Here is a 13,531-nt window from a genome sequence, read left to right as displayed (position 1 = left end):
ACAGAGGACCCACTGGATCTACACTAAGGCACAGGAAAAAAAAAAAAACAGGTTTCAGAATTGACTCACCAAATTAATGTTAATATGATGGAAAATTCCTTCTCTTAGAATAGCAAATACCCCTTATAAAATCTTATTTACACTTAACTCACTTGTCAACATGGTTTATCTCTAAATTGCATAAATAGCATTCTTCCTTTTCAAATTATTTCTAATACTTTACTAATAGACTCTAAATTAATAAGGATTTGCTGTATTTCAGCTATTCTATAATTAAATAGGTAATTTTTTGTCAGTTTAGAATTAAAGACTTTTAGTTGTTTAAAAAAACTAAAAATAACAAAAATTAATAAAATTAAACTATATTAGGGCATCACTTTCCTGATTTTTTATGCACTATGATAGAAATATAAAATATAAAAACAGAATATCTTCTTTGTTCTACACAGAAATTTTCTATTTTATGTTGCTTCTCAGCAAGAAAACATTTTCAAATGAATGTGCAAAATAATGAAATAAAGGAATGCTTAAAAACATTTTCTTAAACTTAGCCTTTAAGAAACATATATTCATGTTTCTTAAACATATACATATAGAGAACATGCATATGTTCTCTCTAGATATAAGTGTTAACCATATAAAGTGGTATGAAGTAGTGGTGATGTAAGATCATACAAAACAACAACAAAAAAAGTCGTGGGGGTGAACTTTCAAGAATGTTTTTAATAAATTATATTATTTCAGTTTTAAATATGTGTGTATGTAATTTTAAAAATAGACGTTACTGAGCACCATCTTACATGAAAATAGCTACTCTCAGGCATGTGTTTTGCTTCTCCATGTGCTGCTTTTCTGATTATGAAAGTGAGTTTCTGATGAGCTGGTTTCAGGGGATGTAGCTGGGTTGCAGCAGCAAGTGGAAAGAATTTCAAGCATTGCCTTCTAACATGTAAATACACAGGGCATGTGGGTGGCACATTCACAACTGGATCTGGACTGAACAGTCTCCAGACTTTTCCAACCAGATCGGAAGTTTTACCCTGGGGTCCATGAATAGGCTTTGTCTTTGGAATCCCTGAAACTATACTCATCTTTCGGGGTTTTCTTTCTTTCTTTCTTTCTTTCTTTCTTTCTTTCTTTCTTTCTTTCTTTCTTTCTTTCTTTCTTTCTTTCTTTCTTTCTTTTTCTTTCTTTCTTTCTCTTTCCTTCTTTCTTTCTTTCTTTCTTTCTTCCTTTCTTTCTTTCCTTCTTTCTGTCTGTCTCTCTGTCTCTCTTTGTCTCTCTCTCTCCCTCTCTCTCTCTCTCTCTCTCTCTCTTCCCTTTTAAGGAAGACAACTCAGATGTTTTCATCAGAATCTCAGTGGCGTCTGTGAACTGAGGATGTGAAAGCACTCCTTAGCTAGAGGACGACAGAAACACACCTCTGAGTACCTCCGTGTGGTGTATTTGACACGGTCTGCTTTCCTTAGGACCTGTGAAAAGGTACAGACGTTTATTCAAACAGAAAAGGAAAGCATCTCTGCACATTCCCACAAACCCTATGCCCTCTTTTAATGTGTCAAAATTCAACCGGTCGGAGTGTTTTTCACGGCGGAAGGAGAATCCTAGGAATTGCTTAATACAAAAACCTAGGAAGCCCCGGAGTCAAAGCTGGTTCCTGGCCCGGTCCCGTCCCGCAGCAGCCTGCCTCCTCTTTCCTTTCAACATGACAGGTATCGTTGTGTCCTTCGCCAAGGACTTCCTGGCAGGTGGAGTGCCCGCAGCCATCTCCAAGACAGCGGTAGCGCCCATCGAGCGGGTCAAGCTGCTGCTGCAGGTGCAGCATGCCAGCAAGCAGATGACCGCAGATAAGCAACACAAGGGCATTACAGACTGCGTGGCCGTATTCCCAAGAAGCAGGGAGTCCTGTTCTAGCGCGGTAACTCGGCCAATGTCATCAGATACTTCCCCACCCAGGCTTTTAACTTTGCCTTCAAAGACAAACACAAGCAGACCTTCCTGGGTGGTGTGGACAAAAGACTCAGTTTTGGAGCTACTTTGAGGGAATCTGGCATCAGGCGGTGCCGCTGGGGCCACATCCTTGTGTTTTGTGTACCCTCTTGATTTTGCCCGTACCCGTCTAGCAGCTAATATGGGTAACTGGAGCTGAAAGGGAATTCCGAGGCCTCGGTGACAGCCTGGTTAAGATCTGCAAATCTGACGGGATTAAGGGCCTGTACCAAGGCCTTAACGTGTCTGTTCAGGATATTATCCTAGCTGCCTGCTTCGGTATCTATGACACTGCAAAGGGAATGCTTCCGGATCCCAAGAACACTCACATCATCATCAGCTGGATGACCACACAGACTGTCACTGCCTTTTCTGGGTTGACTTCCTATTCATTTGACATCGTTTGCCCCGCATTACTATGCAGTCGGGGCGCAAAGGAACCGACATCATGCACACAGGCACGTTGACTGCTGGAGGATGATTGCTGGTGATGAAGGAGGCAAAGCTTTTTTCAAGGGTGCATAGTCCAGTGTTCTCAGAGGCATGGGTGGTGCTTTTGTGCTTATCTTGTTTGATGAAATCAAGAAGTACACGTAAGTTATTTCCAGTGTTTTTTTCCCCCTGTGAACAGGCATGTTGTATCATATAACATATCTTGAGCATTCTTGACAGACTCCTGGCTGTTAGTTTATCAGTGGCAACTGTTTATTGATTGAAAATAATATTCATCTGACCAGTTTTCTCTTAAAGCCATTTTCATGATGATCATGATGATGGGACTCAATTATATTTTTTATTCCAGTCACTCCTGATAAACAACAAATTTGGAGAAATAAAAATACCTAAACAAAAAAACTTTTTAAAAACCTATGGCTTTTTATTTACTAACAAATTTAACCATGGCTATGATGTGCACCCTTCATTACACAAATGTTCAGAATGAAAATTCCCTATGTATGTGAAGTTATACATATTTTAAAGATTAAGTCTCGCTCTGTTGCCCAGGCTGGAGTGCAATGGCACCATCTCTGCTCACCACAACCTCTGCCTCCTGGGTTCAAGGGATTCTCCTGCCTCAGCCTCCCGAGTAGCTGGGACTACAGGCACGCGCCACCATGCTGGGCTAATTAGAATATTCTAAAATATCACATTTTAACTTTCTGATTATTTTTGCATTGAAGATAACAGCTAAAACTTTGTCCAGTGTAAAATGGAGAGAGATCTGTTGTCAGTTATAAGTGGCACAAGGGTTTGAACAATCTTTCCCAAAAGAACAACTGAGAAAGCTAAAGGAAGTATTTTAAGTATGTATATTAAGGCAATGTAAAGTCAAAGGGGTAGTGAAGAATTATATATTTGAGACTCCCAGGAAAGAGAAAATTCAGAGATTGGAACACTGTTTTTTAGGTATTTCCTGGCAGAATCTGCTCATTTAGGGGAGGTTCAGAGAGACTGAGAAAGTGAATAATGCTTTCTAATGACTCATGCTGCTAAGAAGAAAAACAATCCAGACTTAGAGCCCATTAAGAAGGGAGAGCGGGTTGAAATTTTGAAGAGTGGCACCATAGGGAAGCAGTTTTCAAAGTGTAGCCTATTATCCAGATAGCCTAGATAATTTTTCTTCACCCAAGGTCTAGAATGAAGCACAGAGGAACAAAATGATGAAAAACAGAAGATCTAACATACATAAATTGGAGTCTTGAAGGTTGTATAGAAAAGACAACCTGTTTACCACACTCAGCACTTCACTCCAATGTCAAATGTGTAAAACCTCGTATGTGAGGTATGTGTGGTGTGTGCTTGTCTGTGTGTGGTATGTGTGTGTGTGTTTTCCCACACCGACTAATTCTCCAATCCTCCAAACACCAACTGGGTATCTTAAATTCAGTTATGATACTGACTACCTGAAGTTAATGCAGACCCCATAGGTAAAGGGATCAGTCCCACGAAACCGTACCCCACTTCACACACTCAACACAAGTAGTGGGTCCTTATGTTACCCAGATTTCTGTCCAACTTGGCTACAAGTCAAGGGTTCCCATGAACCCCTCCTTAAGTTCAATATTTTGCTAGAATGGCTCACAGAGCCACGAGTTCATAGGAACAGAGATTCTCCCTTCTCCTAACAGAAGGGGCTGTCCCCTGACTTACGTTGTATGGGAGATCAGAAGAGGCCTTGCAGAGAGGGGTGGTGGTTTGATCTACTTGGGCATCTTTTGGGTGTCTAGGACTATGGCCTGGGCCAAGCAGAGGGCCATCATTATTCATAGGCCATCTTGTCCCTCTGGCACAGGAATTGAATACACCTATCACTCAAGATTCCTTTTCTACCCCAAATCCACTGCTGGTTCCTTTCCCAAGGACTCCTGAGTACTACAAACCCATTAAAGCACTGCAGCTTTACTGGTCTGTGGCTATAGGAACAACCCAGTCACCTAAAGACTGTTTATTGAGTATCACAAGTTACTGATTTCAGCACCAGGGAGCAAAAAGACAAATATCCCTGTTCTGTGGCACTTACGTTCTAATGGACTAGACAGAGAAACAACAATATGCATTAAAGTAATTCATTCATGCAATGCTATAAGGAGATTAGAGGTGTAGGGAAACTTTAGAGGAATGTAGTGAACCAGTTGGAGGAAAAGTGGAAATGTAATCTTTTCAATGGAGTTGCCAGGACAGAACTTGTCCAGAAGATGATTAGAACCATTTAACTTTTCAAAGCCCTGAAAGTCGAAAGGACCCTACCTGACCTCCAGAGGTTCTGGGAGGATAACAAGGGGTAAGGCACTTCCAACTCCTCTGACAACTTGAAATCCCAAATTTGTGTAACCTCTTGTCTCAGGTTGTTTTCTGTGGACATTAGTGCCAGGTAAATAAAACATCTTCATGGTTTCTGTTCTTAGAGTGTCCTTTGAAACAGTCTAAAGTGAAATCAATTCCCTAGAAATATTTTATTCTAGTCAAACCAACCAGCCCCTTTATTTCTTACCTTTTGACAACTTTTAGTTGCCATTTGTAAGAGGTTTGTGCAAACTGCAATTACATCCAGCACATAATACTAGAAGCCCATGGGTACCCCATGGATTGAGAAGGCTTCACAAAATAAAGTTTCTGGATATGGAAATAAATTTTGGTGAACGGAAAATCACTTATCAGAAAATCTAAAGCACATTTTCCCTCATCAGCCGAATTGTTCCAGAACTTTACAAAAAACAAAATGGTATCAGCTTTTAGTATCTCTAATACATTCCTTTATTGCAGACAGCCTTCTGAATCACATTAAAACCACAGGATTGGAGTTGCCACAAGTTGCATTTTATCAGCACAAATGAGGGTGTTATTTTTTTCTTTTGCCATAGAAATTAGAGCGATTATTTCAATTCAAGCTGTGATAGTTCTGGGGAGAATGATTGCACATATATTATTCAAAAAAGAAAGAAAAAATAAAAAAGAAAAGCTCACAGTAGGAATCTGCAATGCCGTGTTTAGTTTTGTTTGTTTTTTTTAAACCCAGCTACTTAGCAGTAATTTATTGGCCTATTACTTCCACACTTTGCTGAATTCAGAAAGTCTATACGTGTCATGTTTACAACTAAACATACTCATAATCCTTTATCTGCAATGAAACTTTAAAAAAGCCATAAACCAAAGTAAACATCAATTAAAAGATGCTGATCATAAATTTAGAGGATATTAAATAAAATATTCTTAAAAACTCTCTTCTTTAAAGTTTCATAGAGTCCAGTATCCATGTAATAAACCCTTCAATTAGTGCTAATGCATGTTACAGAGCTTCTTGCTCTGTGCTGAGGGGTATTCAAAGAAAATGGACACAGAACTACCTGTAAAAATGCTTTTCCTCAGCAAACTCCCTCTAATAGTTTTCAACACAAAATCAGATTAATGAGAAATTCAGGAAGACCTGCAGCCTACACTGAAATATCTGAGTGTAGGACAGAATTTATAGAATGAAATTCCTCCTCACTTTTTTATGTGTAAATGAATTTTCTTACAAACCTCAAAAATTAGACACAATTTTGCTTGAAATTTTGAAATCTATTTTCTTCTTCATATTAATTAAATAAAAAATTTCCCGTCAAAAATTGAGGCACCAGCAGATGGAGGAATTAGTGAAAAGCCAGGAAGTTAGAGGGCTGGGTCAGTGACACCGGACAGCTCCAAGGACAGGAAGTCAGCTCCTCTCCTGCTGGTGGAGAGTGGAGAGCAGAAGACTGGAGCGATGACAGTTAACGCAGGCATTGCTGGAAGGTAATCCTTGATTCTTTACAAAACAGCTTTTTGGGGGGCACTGCTGGAGGTTCACTTAAGAAGAAGTAGACTCCCATGTCTAGGGAGGAAAAAACAAAGAAAAATATGTTTGATTACTAGTGAAATTAATAGAATTTGTATATAAATGTCATTTAGAAATCACTGACTTATGCAGTCTATTTCTTTTTTGATATGTGTGGTTAATACTACTTGGAACCAATTGCTTACATTAGGTTGGTGCAAAAAGCACCATTACTTTTGCACCAGCCTAGTAAATTAGTGGTTAGGGGATCAATATTAATAGTGACCAGCAGTGATTAGTAAGAGAATATACTACTAATCAATATCTCTTAAAATAACTTCCATTGGAATTAATGAGAATTTTATGAATGAATTCCCCAACTGTGGTTCTGTTAAATTCCAGAATTATTTTTCTAGGGGCTGTGGTTTTCACTTGTAGTTTTTAAAACCACACTGCATTCCAGCAATACTTGATCATGCTGCCAATGTGAAATAATTCCTTGAAACTGCTAGAAATATAAATCAAGTTTAGGCATTAAAACAGTCTCAAATACATGAGATACTATCATATTTGAGAAGAATTTGGGAGGAATAAAGGCTAGATGTTTTACTACTCCCTCTTCCATTTCAGTTTGCCCACTTTGATTTGGGTATATCAATTCATTTTCAGAAAAAATAGACTGAATCTTAAGAACAAAGCACTAAGTATTTGTGGCATTCTCAAGGAGAAAAAGGTACATCAAAACTATTAAAGATATACCTTATTGAAATCCTTTATATGATAAACTAAACTTAGCTATCTTTAAAAATAGAATGTATGTGAATTCAGACCTTTCTGTTTGAGTGTCAAAACATATCTCAACTCATTGCAAAAGTAGTAAACATATACATTATTCCACCTAAGGCATAACTACTTGAAGGTGCCCTTCAATCAGATGCCATAAATTACATCTTGAATATGAAGGAAATTGCAATATGAATATACATAAATCATTAAAAATACAATCTGTCTTTTCAAGCTATGTATGAAATTGAATGACATAAACTATAGAGCCATATTTCAATATTGAAAGGAAACTCAGAATAATTTTTGCTGGATGGAGAATAGTGACATGCTATTACAATAAAAATTTAGCCCAAACTGCCATTAATGTCTAATGCAGAGAAAAGACAGCAATTATTATTATGAGATTAAATAAGAGAAATAAAAATGGCTGAGTGTGTGGTTGAGAAAGCATGGATTAAATAAAAGGGAACATATTTTAATTATAAGACAAATTAAGCAATGAAACAGTTGGCAAGGAAAATTTACTTTCATCACTGTCAAAGTTGGCTTTAGATCTAGTAAGAAATTCTTTTAGAAAGCTTTTATAAAGGACATTGTTTATAAATTTGCCAAGTTCATGTAAAAGATAACCTTTGAGAATTCCTTGTAGTACAACAAAAGATATCATAATCTAGTTAAATATGACTTGATATTAAAATTAACTCGTCTCAAGGTTTTTTCAACTTAGTTCCAAATGTTTAACATAGCTCTGGAAAGCAAGAGTTTAAAGAAAAAAAAAATGGGCTGTTTAAAGTAATACTTTTTGCATAGAGAAAACATGGTACACATGTAAGGTATTATAACGTGAAACAGAGAAGTCCATAACCTAGAGCCAATTATGGAATGACACAATTGCCTACACAAGGGAAAATGATAGATTTGTTCATTCCAATCCATTGCTGAAATAAAGGATTTCTCTTATGTAGAACATATGCATGTATATATGTATATATATGGAGAAAAATATATTTATTAATTATGTAAATATAGAGAAGAAAAGAATTACTCCTGGGGAAAAGAATGACTTGAAAGTATTTTAAATCTGTATGAGCTGGGTCATTCCCTGTGAATCTTTCAAAGACATTTTTGCCTCTACTTCAATTTTCTTCTGTCATTTCAATTTATAATTATAAAAAGAGAACATTGCTTAGTGGTTAGCATAATGGGATATCATGATGAAATCATTAACAGAGGAATCTGAGACCTTGAGATGAAAAGAAATGTAAAGTACTATCTTTTAGTAATGAATGTCATAACTTAGATTGTGCCCATAGTAACTTAAAGTTTCAGTGACAGGGAACACAAGAACATATCATCTGCATTTTTTGTAATGCTTCCAGATGCCAGGTCCTCTGCTAATTGCTGCAAATAAAAGGCAAGGACAGATACGGTGCCTATCTTTACCAAACGGAGGAGGCAAGCAGTGAAACCTAATTGTTAGTAAATAACTGCTGGGATCAGTGCCTTAGAGGAAAGATACGGAGAGCAGAGAGAATGTAACAGAGGGCCTAATGTCCTCTGAATAATAATGGAATGGAAGGCGTTCCTCAGGAGACTGCTGAAGTATTAAAGGGTAAACTAGGAGAAAGGATGGGGCAGAAGACATTCTAGGCACAGGAAATTGCATCAGCAAAGGCCCTGAGTAGAGAGCGATCTTAACATATTGAAGGAAAAGAAAGAGAGTCCCTGCGGTTGAGGCACAAAAGCCACAGAGAAAGTGGAGCCAGATGAGGTTGCAGAGCTAAGCAGAACTTCTATCATGTAAGCTTCTAAGGCTCATTGCATTAAAAGTAATGGCAAAAACCACAATTAGGTTTGCACCAAACTAATAAGACAAATCCAGGCTCAATTTAATTACAAGGTGAAATTCAATGGTGGTGTAATCTGAGAGATGAAATATGGTAACAGGACTATTTATCTATATTTCTCATATTCAAACTAATTGTATGATAAGCATATGGATCCTAGGCCATGTTCACTGGAATCAAGGCCCAAGTTAGTGAAGGGGAATGTGGAAAACACGACCTATTAATTCCTTGGGGTAAGGGTTTGCAAAGAGTAGATTGGATTGGAAGAACATTGATCAAGAAGAAAGTGTGGACTGAGCTATGCATGACTCTTAACCTGGTAGGAAACCAGGGCACAAATTGAGGGGGCCACTGGGGTATAGGAGGGCAAAACACTGCTACCAAAACTTGGATATTTTCCTTTCCTTCCTGAAAGAATTAGTTGGAAGTGTGTTTCCTTCTGTTAATATTCTAGTATTATTTACAGGATACCAGATGACGGCACTTTGGTTCCTATTGCTGGTGTAACAAATAGCTGCACCCTTAGTGGCTTAACACAACAAAAATTTGTCTTACAGTTCTCGGAGATAAAATGTCTGAAATGGCGCCACTGGGTTAAAATGGAGGGAGACATTCCTTCTGGAGGCTTCAGGAGAAAATAGTTGTATTTGCCTTTTTCAGCTTCCGGGGGCTACCCATATTCCTTGGCTCCTGCCTCTGTTCTCTCATCACTTTGACCTCTGCTTCTATTGTTACATCTCCTTCTGTGTGTCCTGCCTCTTTCTTTTACTTATAAAGACCTTTGTGAGGACACTAGGCCCAGGATAATTGTCTCATTTCAGGATCCTTAATCACGTCTACAAAATCATCTTTGTCATATAAAGTAACCTAGTCACAGTTCTGAGGATTGACTGGTGGACATCTCTGGGGGACCATTACCCTGCCTGCCACAATGACACAGCCAAATTTCTGGGAATAATGGAAAAAAATGTTCTAAGCATTCAGACCTCCCTTCTCAGAAAACAGTTGATATGAAAACTACCTTCAACAATAGTAGAAATTGGGAATATAGATTAATTATACTTTAAATAGAATAAAAAGGAAGAGATTGAGGAACACAAAAGACCAACTCAGATTTTATCTTGTAGAAAATGTGCAGGTTTCTTTCAAGGGCTCAGTAGAGGAGATCTAGGCAAGACACCCTCCATAGAGTCTGAATTAGAAGGGCAGAGTTGGCAAGAAAATGTTGAAAGTGTCGCACCTTGAGAAAGGAAGATGCTAGTCCACATGAAATCCCACTCACTGCTGGTGGTCAGTGGGTAGCATGTGCTAGGCTGCATAAGGGAACAGTCACACCAAACTGAATGCTTCTCTCTAATTTCCAATCAACCCACTGCATCGAAATTATTTTTCTGCCATTCATGTATTTATTGATCTACCCATCCAACAAATATTTCATCAGTACCTCCACACTTACTACAGGTTCCCTGGATACGGTGGTGAATAAAACAAGATTTCTCCTCTCATAAAACTTATGTTCTAGATGGGAGAGAAAGACATTAGAAAACAAATAATTTGTAAGATGGTATTAGGTAGCACTAGGCTCTAAAAGGGAAAGTAACGCTCAATAGGGTAGTAGGAGGGAAAAAAGAAAAGGAAATAAGAGACATCTGAGCAGAGATGTGTGAGCAGAAACCTAAAAGAGAGAAAGAGGGTTATCTAAATGGATTTTGCAGGGACATGCAGAGAGGAGAACAAGAATCAGAAGCATCTCCTTGGCATTCTCAGTGGACACTGAGGAGGCAGTATATCTGCGGAAGACAACGCAAAGGGACAGTTTGAAGATAATGAGGTTAGGAAGGTGTCCTAGAGTGTGATCATGTAGGTCAAGCTTCTGGATTTTATTGTAAGGCTATCGGAACAGGGGAATGAGGAGATTTAATTTGCATCCTAAAAGGTAAGCAGCAGTTTACCAGCTACCAGGGAGGCAGGAGAGCAAGAAAAAATAATAAAGTTAGTACTTTGTTGTTACAGGAGTAAGTAGGGCAGCTTTAATTAGAACTCCACTTGAAGACTGTAGTGTTGAAGAGGAAAGAAAAAAAGTTGCCTTTGTCTATTTGTGCTGCCATAACAAAATGCAATAGACTGGTAATTTTATAAATAATAATAATTTATTCCTCATGATTCTAAAGTCTGGGAAGCCCAGGATCAAGGCACTGACCATACTAGTGTCTGATGAGGGCAGCTCTCTGCTTCCAAGGTGGTGCCTTGTAGCTACATGTTCCAGAGAGGGGGAACGTGGCATCCTCACATGGCAGAAATGACGGAAGAGCAAGAGAGCACTCACTTCAATCTTCAGCCCTTTCATAAGGGTGCTACTCTCATTCAGGAGGATGGAGCCCTTATAACTTATCACCTCCAAAAGACCACACATCTTAATACTGTTGCAGTGGGGACACCATCTTTCAAACCATAGCAGAAGTGATTGTATGTTGCTGGAGAGGAGGTGGCATTCCTCTTTAACTCTGTCCATGATTTGGAAACCTCTGTCATCAATATTCAGCTTCACTGAACAGGCTGAAAGGCATGAATGACCACACAAGCAGGCAGTTGGACTTTTCCCTGGTGATGGTTCACTATGGAGCACATAGTCTCTTTCCTGAGACAAAGAGTAAAGCCAAAATGGAAGCAGTGGAGTCCAGGCCTAGAAAAAAGGCTAAAGAAAGCTAGTCAATAGCTAAGTAACTACAGGAAACACAATTTTAAAAATGTCCAGGACCAAGAATCCATTACTGGAGGAAGTATTGATGTATGAACTGCCTCAATTCTTTGGGGCACTAGAATTAACAAAAAAAATCCTGGTAATCAAAACTTACCCTAATCAACAATCATCCTGAAAACAAACAAACAAAAAGGACTCTGGCGGTATTCAGATGTACAATAGTGGTACCCAGGTATGATCTACCTATATTTCTGTGGGGTAACTTTATAATCAAAGGTATATCTCTTATTTTTCTATAGAAGACATATATTTTTAAAAGCACTAATGCCTATTATTTAATTTGCATCATAAAAGAAGAGCAAAAGTAACACTTAAGAGTTGTATTTGAAATAAAGATGTACTTAAGATAGTGCCTTTGTAGTACTTCCTAGCCCTTTGAGACTATGTGGATAGCTTTGCAGTATCTTTCCAGAAAACATGTACAGAAAAGTTCAACTTGCATTTCAAATGAAAGACTATTTACCTTCATATATAGACATTTACCACTGTAGTATTTTATCATATAAGGCTATAACCCTTTATTTGAAAAGATTATGACAACACTAAATATCAAACCTTACTGAATATTGCCATAGCTCTAAAAATGGTTTAAAATTTGATAAACTAAAATAGGAAAGAATAAAACAGTGTCAACAATAACAACTCCAAAATGTAAGGCCTGCAAAGGAGAGCAGTTGAGAAAGAAACTAGAAATTCAGAAACTATAAATTAGAAAGTACAAAATCTTTTTAAAAAATACTTATCATGACTTTTTTTAACTCCTTTTTTAAAATGTGTTCTAAGAATATTAAAGCAATATAATGATCATGATAACATGGAAGTGTCATTTGAGTTTATTTTGATTTAGATTTCTCATTTGGGTTCTGTTTCCTTTTTAATACGTAATAGGTATTTGATACATATAAGTTTGAACAATACATAAGAATTTCTGTTTAGGATGTAGAAAGATGAAAGAAGGATCACTCCACCTGCACAACAAAGAATATGTGTGAAAATCTACAAATCAACTGTCATTGAACATATCTGAGAGCTGAGATCGTAAGGTGATCTGGTTTAAGTATGGTTTGCTTTTCCTTACCAAAAGTCACTTGGAAATTTGACCCCAGTTTAGTGATGTTGAAAAATGAAGCCTAATGGAAGGCATTTAACCCATGGGGCAGATTCTTCATGATTGGCTTGGTGCTGTTCTCACAGTAGTGAGTTCTCTGCCTAGTGAGACTTAGTTTCCACAAGACTAGATTGTTGTAAATGCAGGATTTTGTCACTTTCCATGTGTTTTGATTCAAAATGAAATGATCAATGAAATTAAATCTCTAGCCGTATTGACTAAGAAATAAAATTAAATCTCTAGCCATATTGACTAAGAAAAAAGAAAAAAGAGGTAGATTGCAAATGTAAGGAATAAAAAAAGGGACATCACTATAGACCCTATAGATGTTATAGAAATAATAAGGAAATATTTTAAGCAACAATTTAACAAATTATATTCAATGAACAAATTTCATAATGATACAAACTCCCAAACTCACTCAAGAAATTATGTACATATGACACAAATATATAAATCATATATACAATTTTGTTTTTACTTATATAAAAATATACTTAGCATTTAATTTTCTTTTTATTTTATTTGATATATAAAATTTTATTTTTATTTTAATTGATATATAAAATTTTATTTTTATTTTAATTGATATATAAATTTTATTTTTATTTTAATTGATATATAAAAACTATTTGTAGTACAGATACTCCAAGAAAGAAAATGCAAAGCCCATATAATTTCCTTGACAAATTCTACCAAATGTGTAAAGAAGAAATAATGCCAATTTTACATAAGCTCTCCTCAAA

General features: G+C 37.1%; 1 pseudogene; it reads left to right on the top strand.

Annotated features, from left to right (window-relative positions):
* Positions 1-1,646: 1,646 nt before the first annotated feature.
* On the top strand, positions 1,647-2,586 carry LOC112621261 (annotated as a pseudogene).
* Positions 2,587-13,531: the final 10,945 nt, after the last annotated feature.

The sequence above is a fragment of the Theropithecus gelada genome, chromosome 3, assembly GCF_003255815.1.
Source record: "Theropithecus gelada isolate Dixy chromosome 3, Tgel_1.0, whole genome shotgun sequence".
In the NCBI taxonomy this organism is placed as follows: Eukaryota; Metazoa; Chordata; class Mammalia; order Primates; family Cercopithecidae; genus Theropithecus; species Theropithecus gelada.
Note: the sequence above shows the minus strand (reverse complement) of the source record. Positions and strands in the feature narration are given on the sequence as shown.